This window comes from Schistocerca gregaria, chromosome 1 (assembly GCF_023897955.1).
Source record: "Schistocerca gregaria isolate iqSchGreg1 chromosome 1, iqSchGreg1.2, whole genome shotgun sequence".
NCBI lineage: Eukaryota > Metazoa > Arthropoda > Insecta > Orthoptera > Acrididae > Schistocerca > Schistocerca gregaria.
This window is the reverse complement of record NC_064920.1, coordinates 274,803,344-274,823,635: the sequence shown is the minus strand read 5'-3', so window position 1 is coordinate 274,823,635 and position 20,292 is coordinate 274,803,344.

Sequence of the window (20,292 nt, the reverse complement as noted above, 5' to 3'; positions counted from 1 at the left end):
AGAAAACTGTATGAGACAGCAGGAACTAGTACAGATCCAGAGGCAGTTTTACACTATAAAAATTATTGTAACACACTGTTGCAAGGAAATAAAGAAATACGTATGTTAGAGAAGAAATTAATAGCTTCAGCAATAAAATAAAATCAATATTGAATGTTGTTAGAAGGGAGATAGGAAAAGTAACCACTGGGATAGGTAGTATTACTATTAAAGAGAAACAGACCATCCTACCCAACAGTACAGAAGTAGCTAATGTATTTAACAACCATTTCTTAAATGTAGGAGAAAAAATTGGTGAGAACAGCTCTAAAGAAAAGCCAGGCAGTACAGGGAAGAGGTTGTTTTGAAAACATTTAGTCAGATTAAGTTTCCCCCCAACAACCTCTTGTGAAATAAGTAAAATTATTAAATCTTTGAAAAATAAATGTTTTTTTGGAGTACATGACATCTCTAATAAGATACTAAAACAATGTGGAGCAATTACAGCTGATGTTCTGCTTCACATATGTAATGTACCACTAACTCAAGGTATTCTCCCAGACTGGTTAAAATATGCTATTGTGAGGCCTCTCTACAAAAAGGGGGACACCACAGATGGTGATAACTATTGGCCAGTATCCTTGCTTACAGCATTTTAAAAAATCTTCAAGAAAGTAAAGTACTGAAGAGTGGTTAGCCATATATACAGTAATGGGATACTTAGTAAATCACAGTTTGGATTTCAGAAATACTGTTCCACTTAGACACCAATATACAGTTTCACTGTGCAAATAATAGAGTTTTTACATAGTAAAATGTCACCAATAGGAATTTTATGTGGCTTGTCCAAAGCATTTGATGGTGTGAACCATGATATTATGTTACAGAAATTACAATTGTATGGTATAAATGGAATAGCATATGAGTGGTTTAAGTCATACCTACAGAACAGGAAGCTAAAAGTTTACTTATATGGGCTGAGTTATTTAAATAAGTTTGCCACTTCATCCAACTGTGGTGAAATTACATTAGGTGTTCCACAGAGTTCAATCACGGGTCCCCTTCTGTTCTTGATATATGTGAATAACCTCCTTTCCTATCTGAAACAGGAAGCTAAACTGACACTGTTTGCTGATGAAACAAGTATCATTATTAATACATTAAAAGAAACTCCAATTGGAAATGATATAAATAAGGTCTTTGGAAAAGTCATTAATTGGTTTTCTACAAATGGGCTTGTTCTAAACTTTGAAGAAACACTTACATCAAATTTTCTGCTCCAAAAATTACAGTTCCTTCAATAAATGTAACACATCAACAGAAGTCAGTAGACAGGGTAGAGCATACTAAGTTCTTTGAGTGTACATATAGATGAGAATCTTAATAAAAAATTCATAGTTTGGATCTTCTAAGGCGACTAGATTCGGCAACTTTTGCAATCAAAATAATTGTCAATTTTGGGGATATAGAAATTAGTAAGCTAACACACTTTGCATACTTTCACTCTCTGGTATCATATGGAATAATAATTTGAGGTAACTCAACATTTAGACAGAAAGTATTCACTGCTCAAGAGAAAGTGGTTAGAATAATGTGTGGGATTCATAGTCGCTCATCTTGTAGGCATCTTTTTAAAAGATTGGGAATTCTTACAGCAGCCTCACAGAACATTTAGTCACTAATGAAATTTGTTCTGAACAACATGGACCAGTTTAAAACCAACAGCGACATTCATTATTATAATAGCAGAAAAAAGAAAGACTTACACTATCCTTTACTCCATCTATCTATGCCACAGAAAGGGGTAAAGTATGCTGCTATAAAAATTTTCTACAAATTACCAGATGAAGTAAAATGTGTGACAGACAGCAGTAGTAGCTTTAAAAATAAACTCAAATTATATCTCCTTGATGACTCCTTCTATACCATAAATGAATTCTTGATTAGGAATAAATAACTCTATAAATATATTATATATGCATTTTGTGCCTTTAAAGGGAATGAGGTAAATAAGAGAAATATTAATCTTTAACTCCGTATTGTAATATATATATTACAAAATCTTGTTTTATATGTGCATTTCTTGTGCACTTGACATGTTCCACATCATAACGGGTACCGTACCGTGCGATTGATCAATGGAACACGCAACCACCAAATAACTAACCAACTAACTAACTGAGTTGGCGCGCTAGGAAAAGATGGATATGGCGCTCAGTCTGGGCGAAAAGTGACAGAACACATTAATCAGTGGGCAGCAAGTAACAGACGAGTAAACAGCGCAGGTGCCGAGTGAGGCTTACAACTGGAATAGGATGGCCTCGGATTTCATACACAACTGTAAAACGGTGCTCTCGATTTGGGAAAAGCTCTAAAAATGATATTAACAACGCCAAGAAGAGGTAAATAGAGCTAATTGTTGCCAATGGAATGACCATCTAGCAGCCATATGCTCACCTCCACGATTGCGCAACCACTTCGTCACAAATACGAAAGATCAGAACTGTATTACTGTATGAACCAGTAATGTTGTGTTTGGTTATGTGAAAATATAATCCTGATGTTCAAAATGTGTTTGAACAATGTGTCCATCCTATGCACTTATCTAAGTAGGATCCTCTCCTTTTAGTGATTATATCCAAGAGTGTCCTTTGCATAAAAAGCATTAACAGTTTTACAGTGAATTTTATTAATGTGTGGCAAAGTTATGCCAGTAATCTTAATGTGGAGGGTAAAATTTACTTGTTTTTCATACGTATAATAGAGACTATTTACGTTTGAATATTTAGAAACTTAACTAGAAAATTAACTTGCATATCAGTTTAGGAAACAGTATTACTTGGAAAACAAGAGTGTTCTAATGTTTGTTGGTTTAAAGTTGTTTCCGAAAACTACTGTCTTCACAAGTGGTATCATAAAACACTTTGTCTTGAGGTTGTTTGACGTAAAATTTTACTGGAGATTATCTCTGATTTGTAGAGGTTATTGTCAGGGTAAAGAATGTTAAAATAGTACAAAATGAATGGTCTCAAATGGGAGAGTAATCCAATTCTACCTTAATGCCACATAATTTTGAAAGTGTATATAGTTTTGTTGTTACAATGAAAAGGGTACTTTGTGGGACCACATTTCTTTTCTATCACAAAAAAAGAGGGATAAATCAGATTAGTAGGTTTCTAGCTATTGAATCTTGAAGTGATTAGTGAGAAGTAAAGATAGAAGGTTTATATTCATTCGTTTTTGTATAGTAAATGTATGTATTAATTGTACTACGCTATTATCATGTGCTATCTGGTCTTGTGTGGGCCGTGAATAGCAAGTTTGGACTATATTAATTAAAGGCAAAAGTAACTGTTAAACTGAACAAGAGGAAGGACTCATTTGCAAATCTTGTGACTCCTTTACTGCTGAAGTGCTTTACTGCTAAAGCTCGTTTTGAATTAGTAAAAATATGTTCTCTATAAAAAACGTTTTTACATTATCATGCCTAATTATCCTGGCGACCGTACAACTATGTCATGTAACGGTAATCAGTTGCTGTTACTTCTTGCAAAATTATTTCTTTCTGCTGTCCACCTGCAGTTATTATTACGAAATTAAGGTTCGATACCAAATTTCCTGGCAGGTAAACTCGGTCAGTTTTCTAAACTCCTCTCCGAGGGTAGCGTTTACTGCAAGTTAAGGTCATGTTTGGGAAATTTACAACTGCTGTAGTGTTACACGTGGCTGCCTTGTGACAGAAATAAACCTTGTCCTCACTAGGTAAACTGCATGCCGGTATAACAAGCGGAGCAGTCGTGTTATACGGTGTACCAGTTTCTTTGGCTCTTCAGTGTAGAATGCTGTGTAAGCTCTTAACTAGTTTTAACTTTGTCAGTGTCTTGCAGTTTTCTTTTGACCATTAGTAAGTTTTGTCACTGTTCTCATTCGCTTGTAGCCGCGATAATTTTCTGGAGTTTAAAGTTAACAGAGAGTTTCAAGTTTTATAAGAGAAGTTGCGACTGAGCGTTTTTGTGAAATAATTGTTTAAGTCCATTGTAGATGTGTTCAGTTACAAGTGTCGTTAAGAATCTGTTATGCTAAAGGAAGTTTTATCTGTTCAAAATGGTTCAAGTGGCTCTGAGCACAATGAGACTTAACTTCTGAGGTCATCGCCGGCACGGTAGCTAAGCGTGTTCGGTCAGAGAGCTGGTTGGCCTCTGTAATAAAAAAAAAATCTGAGTGAATCGATCAACAAACGATCTTAACTAGATGTCATGTGACGTCCGCAACGGCCAAACACAACGATCAACAACGAACAAAATGGAAAAGAAGAGGTCATCAGTCTTCTGGAACTTAGAACTACTTAAACCTAACCAACCTAAGGACATCACACACATCCATGCCCGAGGCAGGATTCTAACCTGCGACCGTAGCAGTCGCGCGGTTCCAGACTGTAGCGCCTAAAAACGCTCGGCCACTCCGGCCCCCGAACTTTTATCTGTAATAAATGTTTTAAAATATTGTTTATTAGCTAATCCAGCCTCTCACTACTCCACCAACCAGATTCTGTCAACCGCTCCTTTTCTATTGGCATAAACCGACCGCTATAAATACCCTAACACGCAAAGCGTAATCTGAAACAAACCAGTAACGAGGTTTGGCCTGTAAAACTTCAGTAGTTCACGTAGATGATTTACATCTACGATGATACAGCCACCCGACGTAAAGGACTTGATTTCCGTTGGCTCCTGCTAACTCGTCTTAACCTTCGCTGACCACACTTGGATGCCTGCTACCACCATAACCTAGGATGCCTTGTTGATTGTACCTGGTGAGCTGCCGAGCTAAAACCATCCCAGGGAAACGTTGAAGCTGCCGCCCCTACCTATATCTATGAGCACAAACTGTGTTGCTGGTCGTTCTGTTAATGGCAGACCATGACATAGTACGACTCCAGTTACGACTTGTAAAGCTGCTGGGGGCCTTTCTGAGGCGCTGTTTACGACAGCGAAGAGAGCACCTTTGTAACCTGCTAGGCGTGTTGCTGGTCACGAGGTCATGCGGGCTGCTACTGCAGTATGTCGGCCCTAATTTCCTGTGACGTAACTGTCCACTGCAAGTGCAGCACCATCTCTGCGGCTGCCGAGACTGTGAGACGCGCTAGTGTCAGCACATACTACTCTTGTGTGAGCTTCATCTGCTCGTTTGGCTACTGGCAGAAGTGAAAGAAGGCAATTGTGTAATCACGAATAATAAATTTGTGTTGTGTTAGCAATGCCTCCTCACCGCCGCCCTCTCTTCCTTGCCATCCTAGCAGTCATAGACACCACAGCTCCAGCCCTCTACATAACCAATCCGTATGAGTAATGAAGCTAGGTGGATCTTCAAAAGCAGACAGTGTTAAGCAGAACTTAAAACCGCACCACGCTGTTCTTATTGCCCTCAGAGTAACGTAGCGCGTAGTTGTGCCGGCCGGAGTGGCCAAGGGGTTCTACGCGCTACAATCTGGAACCGCGCAACGGTTACGGTCGCAGGTTCTAATCCTGCCTCGGGCATGGATGCGTGTGATGTCCTTAGGTTAGTTAGGTCTCAGTAGTTCTAAGTTCTAGGGGACTGCTGACCTCAGATGTTAAGTCCCATAGCACTCAGAGCCATTTGAACCATTTTTTGGAGTATTTGTACCAAAGTTATGTAGCGAACAAAAAGCACATCTGCCCCTTTAATTATTATACATGAGCCAAAATGTTATGGCCATCGCTTTTGTGTGTGGCGTTACACAGAAAGGAGTTACCGACGTGCTAAAATCGTGAATGTGCCACATTCGTTGTAACATAACGCGGTAGGCTTCTTCTAAACTTTTCTAATAATGCATGTATTTTTTCTACAATTTCATACCAACACCAGATAGATCACGGAAAATGTAACTTGTCGATGCTGATGTGTAAAAACGTCATTTCCGGAGATTCCTTGGTTTAGCGTGAGTCACTAACTATTTCCACCTAGAGTAACTTCGAAAGTATGACAGCAGCTGAAACGTTTGTGGGACAAATGTTACATGGGACAACGGGGGCCATAATATGAACTTCGTCTCTTGTTGCTAGGAGAGGTCGCGTCATTGATATGAAGTCCAACTTTATTTTTTTAAATGTGATGCTATAGTTTGGTACTTATTTTCTGATTGCGGCTATCGAGACTAATCCAATTATGTGCAACAGTAAGTTCAAAAAGTGGCATGAACGTCCATATACAGAAGGTGTTCGAAGAGTGATGACCATTGGTATCAATGCAGTGTTGCAATCTTCTTATCATGGGTTGAGAGGTATTCCGTATTACTTCCGCAATTATCGAAGCACAAGCTCGGACAATTCTCTCTCGTATATGCTGCAAATAGTAAAGATTCGCAATACAACACTAATAGGAACGGTAAGACTAGTATCGTCGGATCAAACGAATGTGAATGATTTATTCCTTAGAAGAACAAATCGATATGCTTCTCATTTACGGAGAATGCCAAAGAAATTCAGTGACAGCTAGAGACTTACACCCTGAAAGATATCCCAAATGTACCCTACACGTCGTACATTTAAGTATGAGTCTGATAAATTGAGAACAACTGGATTTTTAACGCATCGGAAATATATTCAGCAAAGGAAATTTACTAACTTGCCACTGTGGTTCGAGGTCCTTGTGTTCGTTCACGTTAAATCGCAAGGAAATCTGGCATGAGCCAGAGTAGCGTTGTTCGTGTTCTGCATCGCCATAAATACCATTCTTACCATACCAATCTCCACCAAGAATTAACTGGTACGGTTTGTACGCGTAGCGTGGGCTCGACTTCAGATTCAGAGGGATGACACATTTATTAATTTGATTTGATTTACTGACAAGGTTACATTCACGAGTCATGGAAATGTTAAATTGCATAACATGCATTATTGGGCAACTGAAAATCAACGTTGTCTGCGGCAAGTTGCACACCAGAAACCGTGGTTGGTGCATGTATGGTGTGGGGTTCTGGAGGACAGAATTATGGGCCTCTATTTCATCGAAGGAAATCTTAGTGGTAGGAAGTACACCATATTCCTGCAAGATGTCTCTAATTGGAACAAATACCTTTAGGAACAAGGAACAGGTTGTGGTATCAACACGCTGGGTCTCCGGCACATATTTCGCTGATGGCTAGAAATGAGCTGCAGGGACAATTCCCAAATCGTTGGATTGGACGCGGAGGAGCATGTGTCGTGGCCGGCTCGTTCGCCAGACTTGACGCATCTGGATTTTTTCTTGAGGGGACTCGAAACAGACATTGTTTGTAAGGACGTTCCAACTACACCTGAAGATATACGAGAGAGAATTGTCAGAGCATGTGCTTCGATAAGTGCCGATGTGATAACGAATACCACTAAAAACATGATAAGAAGATTGCTTCACTGCATCAACACCAATAGTCATCACTTCGAACACCTTCTCTAAAAGGACGTTCGTGCCACCATTGTAACCTTCGTTGACCAACAAAGACGTTCAAAGACGTTTCTGAGTTAAGCTTCTATGTGACTTCCTTTTCAAGCCAACACCCGTGGGTGGCAAGTGGTGTTTACCTCACAGAAACAAAGTGACGGTATGTGCGCGGAAATAGTTAATGTCATTCAACTATCTCCCTTTTCTGACATGACTGGTGAATCAGATTATAACAGCATAATGGATTCATGTCACGTGAAAGTATAACCACAAATAATGTAAAGCAGTTTTATGACGTGACAAGCAGTGATCGAATAGGTCAAGAATTAAGTTATATCCAACTGCCGGTATCTAATGCAAATACCGTCAGCAACATGGATTCGGGATGTGTAACGGAAACCATCAAGGGTACAAATCCTGATACAAATTTAGTAAGTGCAGATGATAGTGCAGATATGATATCGATATTTCAGTGCATGTTCTCATAGCTCTAGCGAAAATTTGACAAATTACACGGAATTGGGGAAAAAACTAACGGTTTGACACATTAGATGAACGGTTGACACAATCCCAAGAGAAGTTGGAAACATTGTCGGAAGCAATAAAAAAACGAGCTCAAAACTGAATTTTAACCTGTAATCGATCGCGTGCAAACATTAGAGACTCAAGTCAAGCAAATTAAAAACGGAACACAGCGAGTACTATGAGATTCTTGGCAAAATTACAAACATCGTACTTAATTAAATGGTAAAAGCAGTACAACAACGCGCCGACACGGTATCTGCCCTAGTAGAAAGTTTGCAAACCTTGACACATACCCACACTGACCGTTTAATGGAAATGAAGGAGCAAATACAAGAGATTAGCAATAAAATGGCAAATTTGTCCACCAAGTCTGACAATGATTCAGTTCATACGACACCAATACAATTTTCGGAAACGGCAGAATATCAGTCACAAAAACACCTCAAGGAAAAACAAGATAAGATTAACGAACAGCAGAAGGAAGACAACAGACGGCTTCAGGCACAGCTCTCAAACGCATCGAAAACAAAGTGAACGGAAATTATCGCGAGCAAGAACCTTCTTCCACTAGTCCACCTACGGAGAGTATACAAAACTATCACCATCTCTGGTGTCTTGTGGAACAGCAGGTTATGCCGAGCAATACGCCACAGAAACACAGTGAGCAAAGCGCTTGGCGCAGTCAAAATCTCAGCGAGCTAAGACGCGAGGAAACGTTTTGACCATAACCACTTCTTATCAGTACGCAAATTTAAAACATTCCGTAATTATAACGACGAAATCCATCCCGAAGTGTGGTTCAGCAAGTTTTATTATGCTCTTCGACCTACAAGTCAGAATTCACGTGCAGTTCTTTTGAAAGTGAACATGCTGTAAGAATGTGAGCATTCATTAGCGAATGTCGTTCTGACCTAGATTTTTACAACGCTTTTCTCTCAGCGTACGGGTCACCAGAAAAACAGAACCGTATTAAACACTGCATAATCATGCTGCAAAATTTCGAACGGTCAGATTTTTCCAGCTCTACACAGTACATTGAAGGTATAATCAGACGCAACCGACACCTTTACAACCCTCTGTTCCAGTGAATTGTTCAGAATAATTACGGCAAAGTATCACGATGAGAAGATGTAAAGACAACTTTGAGGAACCTGTTAATTTATTAAAAGAATTTGAGCTTAACAGTGACAATAAATTGACTGGCAAAGAAGTAGTAGAAAAGTTTTACAATTACGACATCTGTAATCATAGCACAAACTACGGGTAATACAGTATGTTTCACAACAAAAGAAATTTCAGACACAACCGACAACACCACCCGTATAACAAGAATATCTGGCAGCAAAACAGCCACTAAAATCGTCAGCATTTTCAGAGTCATGACCACAAGCTCTTTAATGAAAACAAAAATCAGTGCGTTTACTTTAATAAGTTTAATTACAAACAATACAACGATAAATACATGTATACAATCAGTACTGTTATCATTCAAACAAATATGACTCCTGGTACAACCAAAACCATTCAAACTTTAATCAGTCAGCAACAGTGACACAATTCAGGACAGTTCAACCAAAAGAGGGAAGTAACTAGGACAGAAAGTACTAATTAGAGCACATCACATCTCCAGCAAAGGTAAGTCATTAAGCAAAAAAAATCTTCCTGCTTTGTAAAGGATCATATAAGATCAAACGAATTCCACATGAAAAATGCAATACAGGTAGAAACTTTCCACACTAAAACAATCGAGAAGTTTTCATCACATTTCACATCTTAAGCATTTTCTTGAATAGTTTTTTGTTCATGTACGTCATGACACATATTACACCTGTTTGATTATAGTGCACTGGGAAGTGAAACATGAGATATACACCTTTCTATTTCTTGGTTAACTTTAGTGCCATTTTGGTACATTCGTGAGACATGATAAATAATCCTGCAATTCAATCTGTACACTGAAACATTTTATGACATACAATGAAAATATACAAGGTAAGTGTGAAATATAGTGTGAAACGATGAATGGCTTTTCGGGATTTTGTCAAATACATTGAATTTCTTCTGCAAATATTGTTTATGATTCAACTGTGACTCAGGAGTGTAATGTGGCTCATGCTGTTGATCACCACTTCTCATCCTGCAGATCTTAATTGACAGCCTTCTATGATAAAAGTATTTTATGGAATAAAAAGGAGAAAAGAAAATACAGAATAACGATGATGGAAAGTGCCATAGACCACACAAATGTGGTTTTATATGACAAGACGTACAGTTGTAGAAGGGCAACATAATGACCCAGTTTTTTCGATTTTTGTTACGTTTTTCAGATTTCTTTGCTTGACAATGTGGTTCAAATGGCTCTGAGCACTATGGGAGTCAACTACTGAGGTCATTAGTTCCCTAGAACTTAGAACTACTTAAACCTAACTAACCTAAGGACACCACACACATCCATACCCGAGGCACGATTCGAACCTGCGACCGTATCGGTCTCGCCGTTCCAGACTGCAGTGCCTAGAACCACGTGGCCACTTCGGCCGGCGCTTGACATTACTGCGTGTGTGGTAAACATTGTGCACATGTTTATTTGTGCACAGGTTCTCTGGATATTTTCTGTGTAATATAAATCGTGTCAATGCATCTCTGTATGAGTTTGACATACTGTACTTCGAGCTTTCTCTGCTTTCCTTAGTGTAGAATTTGGCTTCACCTAGAATTTGTTTTGTTTTCTTTTCTTAGTGTGAATGAATGAGAGAATGAGTACTCCATGAGCTATAATAAGCATTAATTTTAAGGTTTATCATAAAAAAAGCAGCATAAATCTTAGCCTTAATTGAGTGGGAGAGAGAATGTCAGAGATAAAGGTATATCTTGCCATGGCATGTTGATAAAGTAAGAAAGCATAAAGGTATATGAAGTGACAGATACTGCAGTATATTTTTTGATACAGGAAGGGAAATTTGTTTTGGTACAGGTGGGAGAAACAAATTTACGTTAAGAGAGAAAGGAAATAAGTATGTTATATTCTTGTGAAGTAGCTGAAGATGAGTTTTTCTAGGCAGATGAAACGCAAGCTTGCGAGTAGGATGACGCATAGGTTTATGAACATAAGGTGGTGAAACAGAGGTTCATGTTTTATAAATGAAGACACAAATGTTCATGTGTAGTACGTGATGAAACAGTGATCAATGAGTTAATGAAACAGGTATTTTAATGTACTATGAATTTTCGATTCATATATGCGTCCATGGACAATGCATTTGGAGTAGTGTTTATCTGAGATCTCACAGACAAAAATGTGAAGCTTCAAAGAGTTAGGTACTTGACACAAAGTATTTGACTTTTGCTGACAGATGACTGACAAGCAATTTTTCCTTTCCCACTCCCATGTGTCCTATCACTAACAATTTACCTGTTACGTTACACTATTTTCTTCTCTTAAATTTAAGTCTGAGTACTTGTACACATATCTCATAATTAAATTCTGTGGTACTTAAAATACTCTACTATTTGCACACACCTTGTGTTTTATCGTGGAAAATGTACACGTATGATTTTATGTACTAAGAGGATGACAATTTTGAACATTTTCACTTAAATATATGCCTATGTTTTGCCAGCAGATATGTACAGTTGTTTAGATTAACAATTTAATGTTTTTATGATTTATAATGTATGAGCAAGTTTCCTGTACACATGTATTGGATTCCATCGACTTTTTTCTATATTTATATGCAAATATTGATGTACAGATGTACTTGACTACATTGATTTTCTTCTTTAGTCGGCTGTTGTGGCCTAGCGGTTCTAGGCGCTTCAGTCTGGAACCGTGCGTCGCTACAGTCGCAGGTTCGAATCCTGCCTCGGGCATGGATGTGTGTGATGTCCTTAGGTTAGTTAGGTTAAAGTAGTTCTAAGTTCTAGGGGACTGATAACCTCAGATGTTAGGTCTATAGTGGTCAGAGACATTTGAACCATTTTTTCTTGTTTATGTGTGCAGAAATATTAATGTAATACATACATATGCAATTTTTATTCTGTTTATGCTCAATAGTCTGTCAGTATCAGGATGATACACACCACTTACAATTTACCGTGCTATTCTATCGGACAGTACCAAAATATGATATTACGAACTCTGCACTACTACTTGCTACCAGCTACTGTCAATTTGGCAATCTGTGGATCAGAAGTTAACAATTTTCTCTTCGTGATGAGTCTAGAAGTGAGAACTATACTTTGCAATTTAGTAGCTTTCAGGTAGAGCTTGTGCAGCAATCACTGTACTTCTGGCTGTTATTTAGGATGCTGTGCTATTCCAAGTTCCGAGTTATCCCTTCACTCAGTGAGAAGACGTATGCTGCTACATCATGCAGTACTGCCTCTGCTGCACCTGTGGTATGCATGTATGTATGAAACTACAAATCGCAAATTCCTGTACTACATATTATTGTATTGCCAGTAATCAAGATTATTTTACAGCTGGCATACCTCTGCTTCAACTATGTTCCTGTACCATGGATTGGAGTACTGTCTGCAGTAAAAGTTTTTACAGTGACTTGTTTTTTACATTATAGGTGCTATGTGTGGACTTCTTAGATGAAGGCACCTGCAATATACGATTATTCTTCACACAACTTACTGCATTTAGATAATGTATGAAATAATGGACATGCTATGCTGTGCACAATGAACAAGTAGTACTTTAGCCAAGTTTGGCCATATGTTAATGGAAAGTGTGTTACAAACTGTAAAAGGATCTGTGTTGCGAAATGATTTGTTATTTATTTGGAGTGCTGAATAATTAAGCTATGAATTTGCAAATATTTTTCACTATGTGGTTTTTCATCCACAAATAGAAGTGTAGTTTACTGAGTAATAGTTATAGCAAATTTTATTTTTAGGAATTTAAGTATTGCTTTAAAAATTCTGTTTTTCTACTTCCATAGCGAGTTATTTAAATTGAAAGATTTTTGTTCAAGTGGGGAGGGGTGAAGTAAGATAGATGTGTTTTGATTATGTTACTGAATGTGTCAATATGTGTAAAGGAAAATGTTTTGTTTGAAGAATTGTGGACAGAGAAACAGTTGTTAGGCAATACTATGTGTGTCTTCAATAGCAGTACTGTGCAGTCATAGAATCTTTGACACTCAGTAGTGGATAGCGGCAGTGCGCAACAGGAAGGACTCGTTGAGTGAACAGTGTAATGCACAGACAGACGTTTGGAACTATGTGAGTTCTCGATTTATTTGGAGGAGGAATGATCACAGAACAATGGTTGGATATTGACATAAAAAGGCTTTGAAGTACAGATTTTATTTTTATAGTCTGGTACTGTTGGTCCAATTCACACAAGTCACAGTATAGATTCCGACAATTATTATATTGACTGATCTGCTCACTTAATTCACTGTAGCACGGAAGGCGTCATATTAAATAAATGTTCATATTAGAATCAAAAATTGTTTCCTTTGATAAGTCCCTTCCTAGCTTAAATTTCAGTACTTGAAGATTTAGTCATGTGTTTCATTGGCATTTTATGTCAACATAATAAACTAAATTCCCCTAGCGGTACCGCGGTGGTCTAGCGGTTCTGGACGCTCAGTCCGGAACCGCGTGACTGCTACGGTCGCAGGTTCGAATCCTGCCTCGGGCATGGATGTGTGTGATGTCCTTAAGTTAGTTAGGTTTAAGTAGTTCTAAGTTATAGGGGACTTATGACCACAGCAGTTGAGTCTCATAGTGCTCAGAGCCATTTGAACCATTTTTGATGGCCGTGCGGTTCTAGGCGCTACAGTCTGGAACCGCGCGACCGCTACCTCGGGCATGGATGTGTGTGACGTCCTTAGGTTAGTTAGCTTTAAGTAGTTCTAAATTCTAGGGAACTGATGACCTCAGAAGTTCAGTCCCATAGTGCTCAGAGCCATTTGAACCACTTTTTTAGTTACTACTTTTTTTTTTCAAACAATTCGCACTTACCAAGTCTAATGAGCGTGAAATTATTCGTTTGCTTATTTATTTGTTTATGTATGAAATCGGTTTTCACACACACAGGATTCTTTTCAATTTCGCCTTTGAGGTCAGTAGCACATTTAGGTTGTTAGTTCACATAAGTAAAGGATACTTACTTACAGGATTTCTGAATGTTGATCCACATTCTCAGTCGGCGACACCGACACAACATTTTACCTCGACACCATTAATAAAATGTTCCCTAATATTACAAGCTGACTTCAGAGACCGTATATTCCTTATCTAAATATATTTGTTTCGATGTTCTCTACCCCCCCCCCCCCCCTGTATTAATTTCCACAAATGGTTTCGGAACACCCTGTATATGAATCGGCATGAATCAAGATCTTCATTCTGCAAATATTTCCTATCACTTCCACATTGATGCAGCGTAATCTACGAGCGCGTATGTGACCCAACGTCTTTAGCAATTTACGAACGTCTGGAGCAACGAACGGGACTGCAGAGTGGTTGCAGCTACCTCTCTGGCAATACAAGGCTGTTTTTGTTTTTTCGTCGTTTCTGGCGTTGATTAATTGAAACAGCGCGATGGCTCCTCCGAAGAGGGACAGCAGGTTTTCTTCAACACGTTTACACAATCTGGTATTGCGTTGATTGTCTAATGAACCCATCGACTTACCGACTACAAATTAATTATTTTTTGGACGTTTCGTCAGAACCTAGTAACTCGTAAATGGTTTGTATCCATGGCTACATCTTTTACTGAAGAACAGTTTTCAAATCCATTCTCAGTAGCCCGTCCACTGCAATTTTTTTCTTATACGCTGTTCAGTGGCGGTAACGTAACATCCTGTCAGAAGCCTGAATAACTACATTTTGTAGCGTGGACTTCTGTGAGACGTGCAGGAAGAGCGCCAGTGAGGTTCTGGAAGGTACGGACATGAATGTGAAGGCATCAGACTCCAGTGGTGTGGCCAGATCTCCACTGTTTCTCTGTTGAGGGTCCGCGACGCGAGCAGCCTGTTCGAGATGGTCCCACAGATCCTCGTTTAAGTTTAAATCTGGGGAGGTTGGTGGCCAGGGGAGCACAGTAAACTCATCATGGCAACACCAGCGTGCGACTGTGGTGCTCCGTATGGAACACCCGAACATGTCGTCTATGACTGCACGTTATATGACGATGTGGCGCTCGAACTCAGAAGCCAATTACCAAACAGAGACACATACACACTACTGCAACGTGCCGAGACCTTCAATGTCCTCAACAATTTGGCAAACGAAATATCCAAGAAGATCTTGAGGGATTTTATTAGAAACCAACACGGTTAGAGACTAAAAAATAAGCCGATGAAGACACAGGTACACCTGCAATTACCGCCGAGCGCGGTACTGGCCGGTTGTTTCACGACCGGAATCCGCCGCGCTGTTGGACCAGGAGAGCAGGTGTACCATTCACGGACTTGACTTATGCACTAGATTCCTTAGAAAGTAGTTACACTAGAATAATGCAAAATTAGGACACTAACATTACTAACATAGGTAGGGACTGCAGCGATTTCAAAAGTACTTGGCCAGCCCAGTGCCAGGGGCACGCTCACTCGGATTAGCTCAGTGAGCAGGCCTTAATAGTAGGTTTGTATATCAAGTGGCACACCTGTAACGCTGCAGGGTAGTTAGTCTCAGAATAACCAGAGTAGTCAAGCAGTTAGATTAACCCTGTCTATAGCAAGTGCCAATCAATTAGTATAAGCTGCTTGTTTATGAATCATCTGCATCATAATACTTGTTTCCTTTCAATTATGTTATAATGTCGTTGTATCAATAAAAAAACTCATCCTGATGAAAAATAAACTTTGATCATGGGGCCGCGTGAATAGTTCAATTTCTGAGATGCTTCCACCTTGACCCAAAAGCCAAAGATAAAGCCCCTTAGGGTGCGAGATAAACTGCTCCGTTTCAGCATTAAGACAGCGACAGCACTGTTTACCATCTCCCTCCCCCCCCCCCCCCCCCCGACCACCACCACCACCACCACCACCACCACCACCACCACGCGTTTCATGTACCCTTGACTGCTAGTGTTGCCACCGGTCGTCTGTGAATGTTGCACGTCGTCGGACATAGGAGGTGGTCACATTAATGTGACTGCGTCGTGTGTATGTATCACTGATTAACGTTTGCCAGTACCTAAAATTAAATAATTCCTTATGGTTTCTTCTGCCGACACACCGAAAAACACTATAATGAAACTTCCTGGAAGATTAAAACTGTGTGCCAGACCGAGACTGGAACTCCGGACCTCTGCCTTTCGCGGGCAAGTGCTCTACCAACTGAGCTACTCAAGCACGACTCACGGCCCGTCCTCGCAGCTTTACTTCTGCCAGTACCTCCTTCCTTTCATTCTGGAAACATCCCCCAGGCTGTGGCTAAGCCATGTCTCCGCAATATCCTTTCCTTCAGTAACGTTCGCAGGAGAGCTTCTGTAAAGTTTGGAAGGCAGGAGACGAGATACTGGCAGAAGTACAGCTGTGAGTACCGGGCGTGAGTCGTGCTTCGGTAGCTCAGATGGTAGAAACTTGCCCGCTAAAGGCAAAGGTCCCGAGTTCGAGTTCGGTCCGGCACACAGTTTCGCCGGCACGGTAGCTCAGCGTGCGCGGTCAGATGGTTAGCTGCCCTCTATAATAGAAAACTAAGTTAAGAGATCAACAACGAACTTAAAAGGGTGTCTTACGACGTCCACTCCGATCAGATTCAACGAACAAAAACGAACCAAATGAGATAAAAAAAAAGTCGGTAGAGCACTTGCCCCCGAAAGGCAAAGATCCCGAGTTCGAGTTTCAGTCCGGCAAACAGTTTTAATCTGCCAGGATGTTTCATATCAGGGCACACTCCTCTGCAGAGTGAAAATATCATTCTGGAAACACTATAATCTTCAAATAAGGTTTTGTATCCCGCCTGGATAGGCGGTGCGTGGGTCTGCTCCTGTAAACTGGAGAGCAGGCCGAATGTAGGAAGTGAGTAGGATCAGGAGAAGGTGAAATGCTTCGGTACTGTGTAATGGTTATAACTTTGCGTACAGATGAGCATGCTGGTGCGAAGCCGTACAGGTATCATCGTTGACAGCTACTAGTAGTTGGACAAACTATCATTGAAATAACTGAAGTAACAAAGTCTGTAATGGCTAGCCCCCTATGAAGTAGAAACAACGTTGCTAGGTCGTGTCTTCGGAATCAAATGGGCTGAATCTGGAGCGGCGCTCGTAGAGCTGCACAGCGCCAGCTAGAGGGCGCTGTCGTTTGTGTCGGTGTCGTAGTGCCAACCTACGAACTTGCATTTACGTTGTGGCATCGTAGCTATCGTTACCACATAAGGCTTAGCACGAAACACAGTGTGCAAAACGATGCTAGGGGCTGGAGCTTCGCGAAGAGTGTGTGGAAAATGACCCAATTAGTAACGCCTAACGTGCTACCGTGAATGCTGAAGATGAAATTTTTAAATAAGGAAAACACCATTAGTAAATTATTTATCGTCGTTCTGTTGAAGAAGTGTACCATTAAATTTCCTTTTCGAAAAAGGCAATAAAGTTGTGTCAGTTTTTGAGTGTTGCACCTCGCTTAAAAAATTAAGCTGAAAAAATTCTACGAGCAGTACCGCAAAGCTTTGACCCGTTGAAGTAACCACTGGAAGCTAATTTACAATTTTCGCATCCAGGAGGGATATATTAAAGCACTAAGGAGCTCTGCATAAATTTATAAATTCATGATGTGGAAAGATAAGTGAAGGGGATGTTTCTTTAATGCTTCATTATGAACGGTCAACTTAAATTCTTAAGACTAAAAACCGTCGCCAGAGGTAGAGCGCTATACATATTTCTTAGTTTCTAAACAACTTTATATCTGATCTGTGAGTGAAGTGTGATGCAGCCTTCTACTTCACCTCAGGGAAACCTGAGAAGTGTAGTTAAAGCAGCTCTGAAGTCAAAAGGAGCCGTGTGAAAGGCTTAGAGCTATTACGGGCTTATTCCTAATTACGCAACGGATTTGCACGTGCAGCTGGCGGCGGGGACGGACTGGCCAACGAGGGAGCCAGAGTCGTTAACGTGCCGAGCGGAAAGACTCGACTTAAAACGCCGTGAGCCAGCCGAGCACAGTTGCTCGGGGTGTAAGCGAGTTTAAAAGTCGGTGTGAAGTGAGACAAAGGGGGCGCCATCATTGCAGTCGTGATAATTGAGCGAGGAACTATTGTTTTGTCACTCTGGCGTTTCATCGCAAATTATATTTTCAAGAAAATTTTTCCGCTTCTATCACAACCAATCAACAGCTGGGGTTCGATATTCGTTAAGGGAGGAGTCTCCTGTTTTATTTCGGCGTCTTGATGGTACATTATATATATATATATATATATATATATATATATATATATATATATATATATATATGCATGCCAAATTGAGACCTGAACATACGAGGGGCGTTCAGTAAGTAATGAAACACTTTTGTTTCTCGGTCGATTTCGGTTGAAAACCGGTAATTAGCTGTGTAGTATTAAGGAATATTCCCTCTTCAACCAATATAGTTTCATTTCCCTAAATCTCTCCAGACAAATGCCGGGACGGTTCCTTTCAAAGGGCACGGCCGACTTCCATCCCCGTCCTGCCCTAATCCGATGAGACCGATGACCGCGCTGTCTGGTCTCCTTCCCCAAAACAACCCAACCCCAACCAATTATAGTTTCATGTTGTTCCAATAAGGGGCGGTGCTATACGTAGCCTTGAAAATGGCGTCTGTAATTGACAAAGACCTTGTAAAAGTAACGACACTCACCGAGAGCGCAGGAGGTGCGATGTTTTGATCTTTCAAACCGAGTCATTGTGGTGGTAAGAGTCTGGAAGGTCGAAGTGTGTTATACGCAGACGGAAAAAGAAATCGCAAAACCAAAGAGTTGTGCGACATATATGACAGTTGGTTGGCGTGTTTCTACATTTGGAAGATATCTGTTCAAATTTCGCGCCCAGTGGTGCCAGTAGCGCGGAGTGTCCGCACAGTTTAAGACGCCATGTCACGGATTGCGCGGCCCTTCCCACCGGAGGTTCGGGTCCTCCATCAGACATGGGTGTCTGTGTTCCTCTTAGGGTAATTTAGTTTAAGTTAGCTTAAGTAATGTGTACGTCTAGGGACCGATGACCTCAGCAGTTTGGATCCTTAGGAGTTTCTCTCTCTCTCTCTCTCTCTCTCTCTCTCTCTCTCTCTCTCTCTCTCTCTCTCTCACACACACACACACACACACACACACACAGTAGCACCACTGTGAGGATGTAAATTAGGTTTGTATTAAACACAGCAGTAACGTTCGTAAGCGTTATTTACGTTTGATACTTGACGTCACGATCTGATGTTACACAAGAATTCCTTTAAGGCGACAAAGATGCCATTATCAACACATCACTAGGTTTGATCGTGTAATAGGGCTACGAGCAGCTGGACGTTCCCTCCGCGATATTGCAGAAAGACATGGCAGCAATGCAGCCACTGTACATGATTGCTGCCTGCAGTGGTCACGAGAAGGCACGGTCGCAAGAATAGCGGTCTCTCCACAGTCGCCGACCGGAGTGGCCAAGCGGTTCTAAGCGCTACAGTCTGCAACCGCGTGACCGTTACGGTCGCAGGTTCGAATCCGGCCTCGGGCATGGATGTGTGTGATGTCCTTAGGTTCGTTAGGTTTAAGTAGTTCTAAGTTCTAGGGGACTGATGACATCAGATATTAAGTTCCATAGTGCTCAGAGCCATTTGAACCATTACTCTCCACAGCCCCGTGACACTGCCTAGAGGGAAGATCATCGTGTTTCACATATTGCTTTGCCGCATGGTACTGCATCTGCAGCAGCAGTTTGAGCAGCAGTTGGCACCACACTGACGCAACACACTGGTGGTGGTAAGTTCCTATGGAACCAAAGTGCTGAGGTCATCAGTCCCTAGCCTGACACACTACTTACTCTAACTTAAACTAACTGACGCTAGGGACAACACACACACATGCATGCCCGAGGGAGGGCTCGAACCACCGACGCCACGGTGGAAAGGGGGGGGGGGGGGGGCTGTGACAGCAGCAGTACTCTCGTGGTTACGCCACGCAACCGAATGCAAATTTGTACGTCAGTCTGGTGATTCGACCGGTTGCCCTGCCATTTATAAACAGTTTTCCTGGGGTTGTTTTCTAACCGCTGCTGTAACCCAACATGCTCTAGAATGTCGACATGTTGCCTTGGGCTGCTCGATTATCAGAACTGTCTCCAATGGATCACATACGGGACATCATACGACGACAACTCCAGCGTCATCCACAACCAGCATTAACCATGCATGCATGCATTGACTG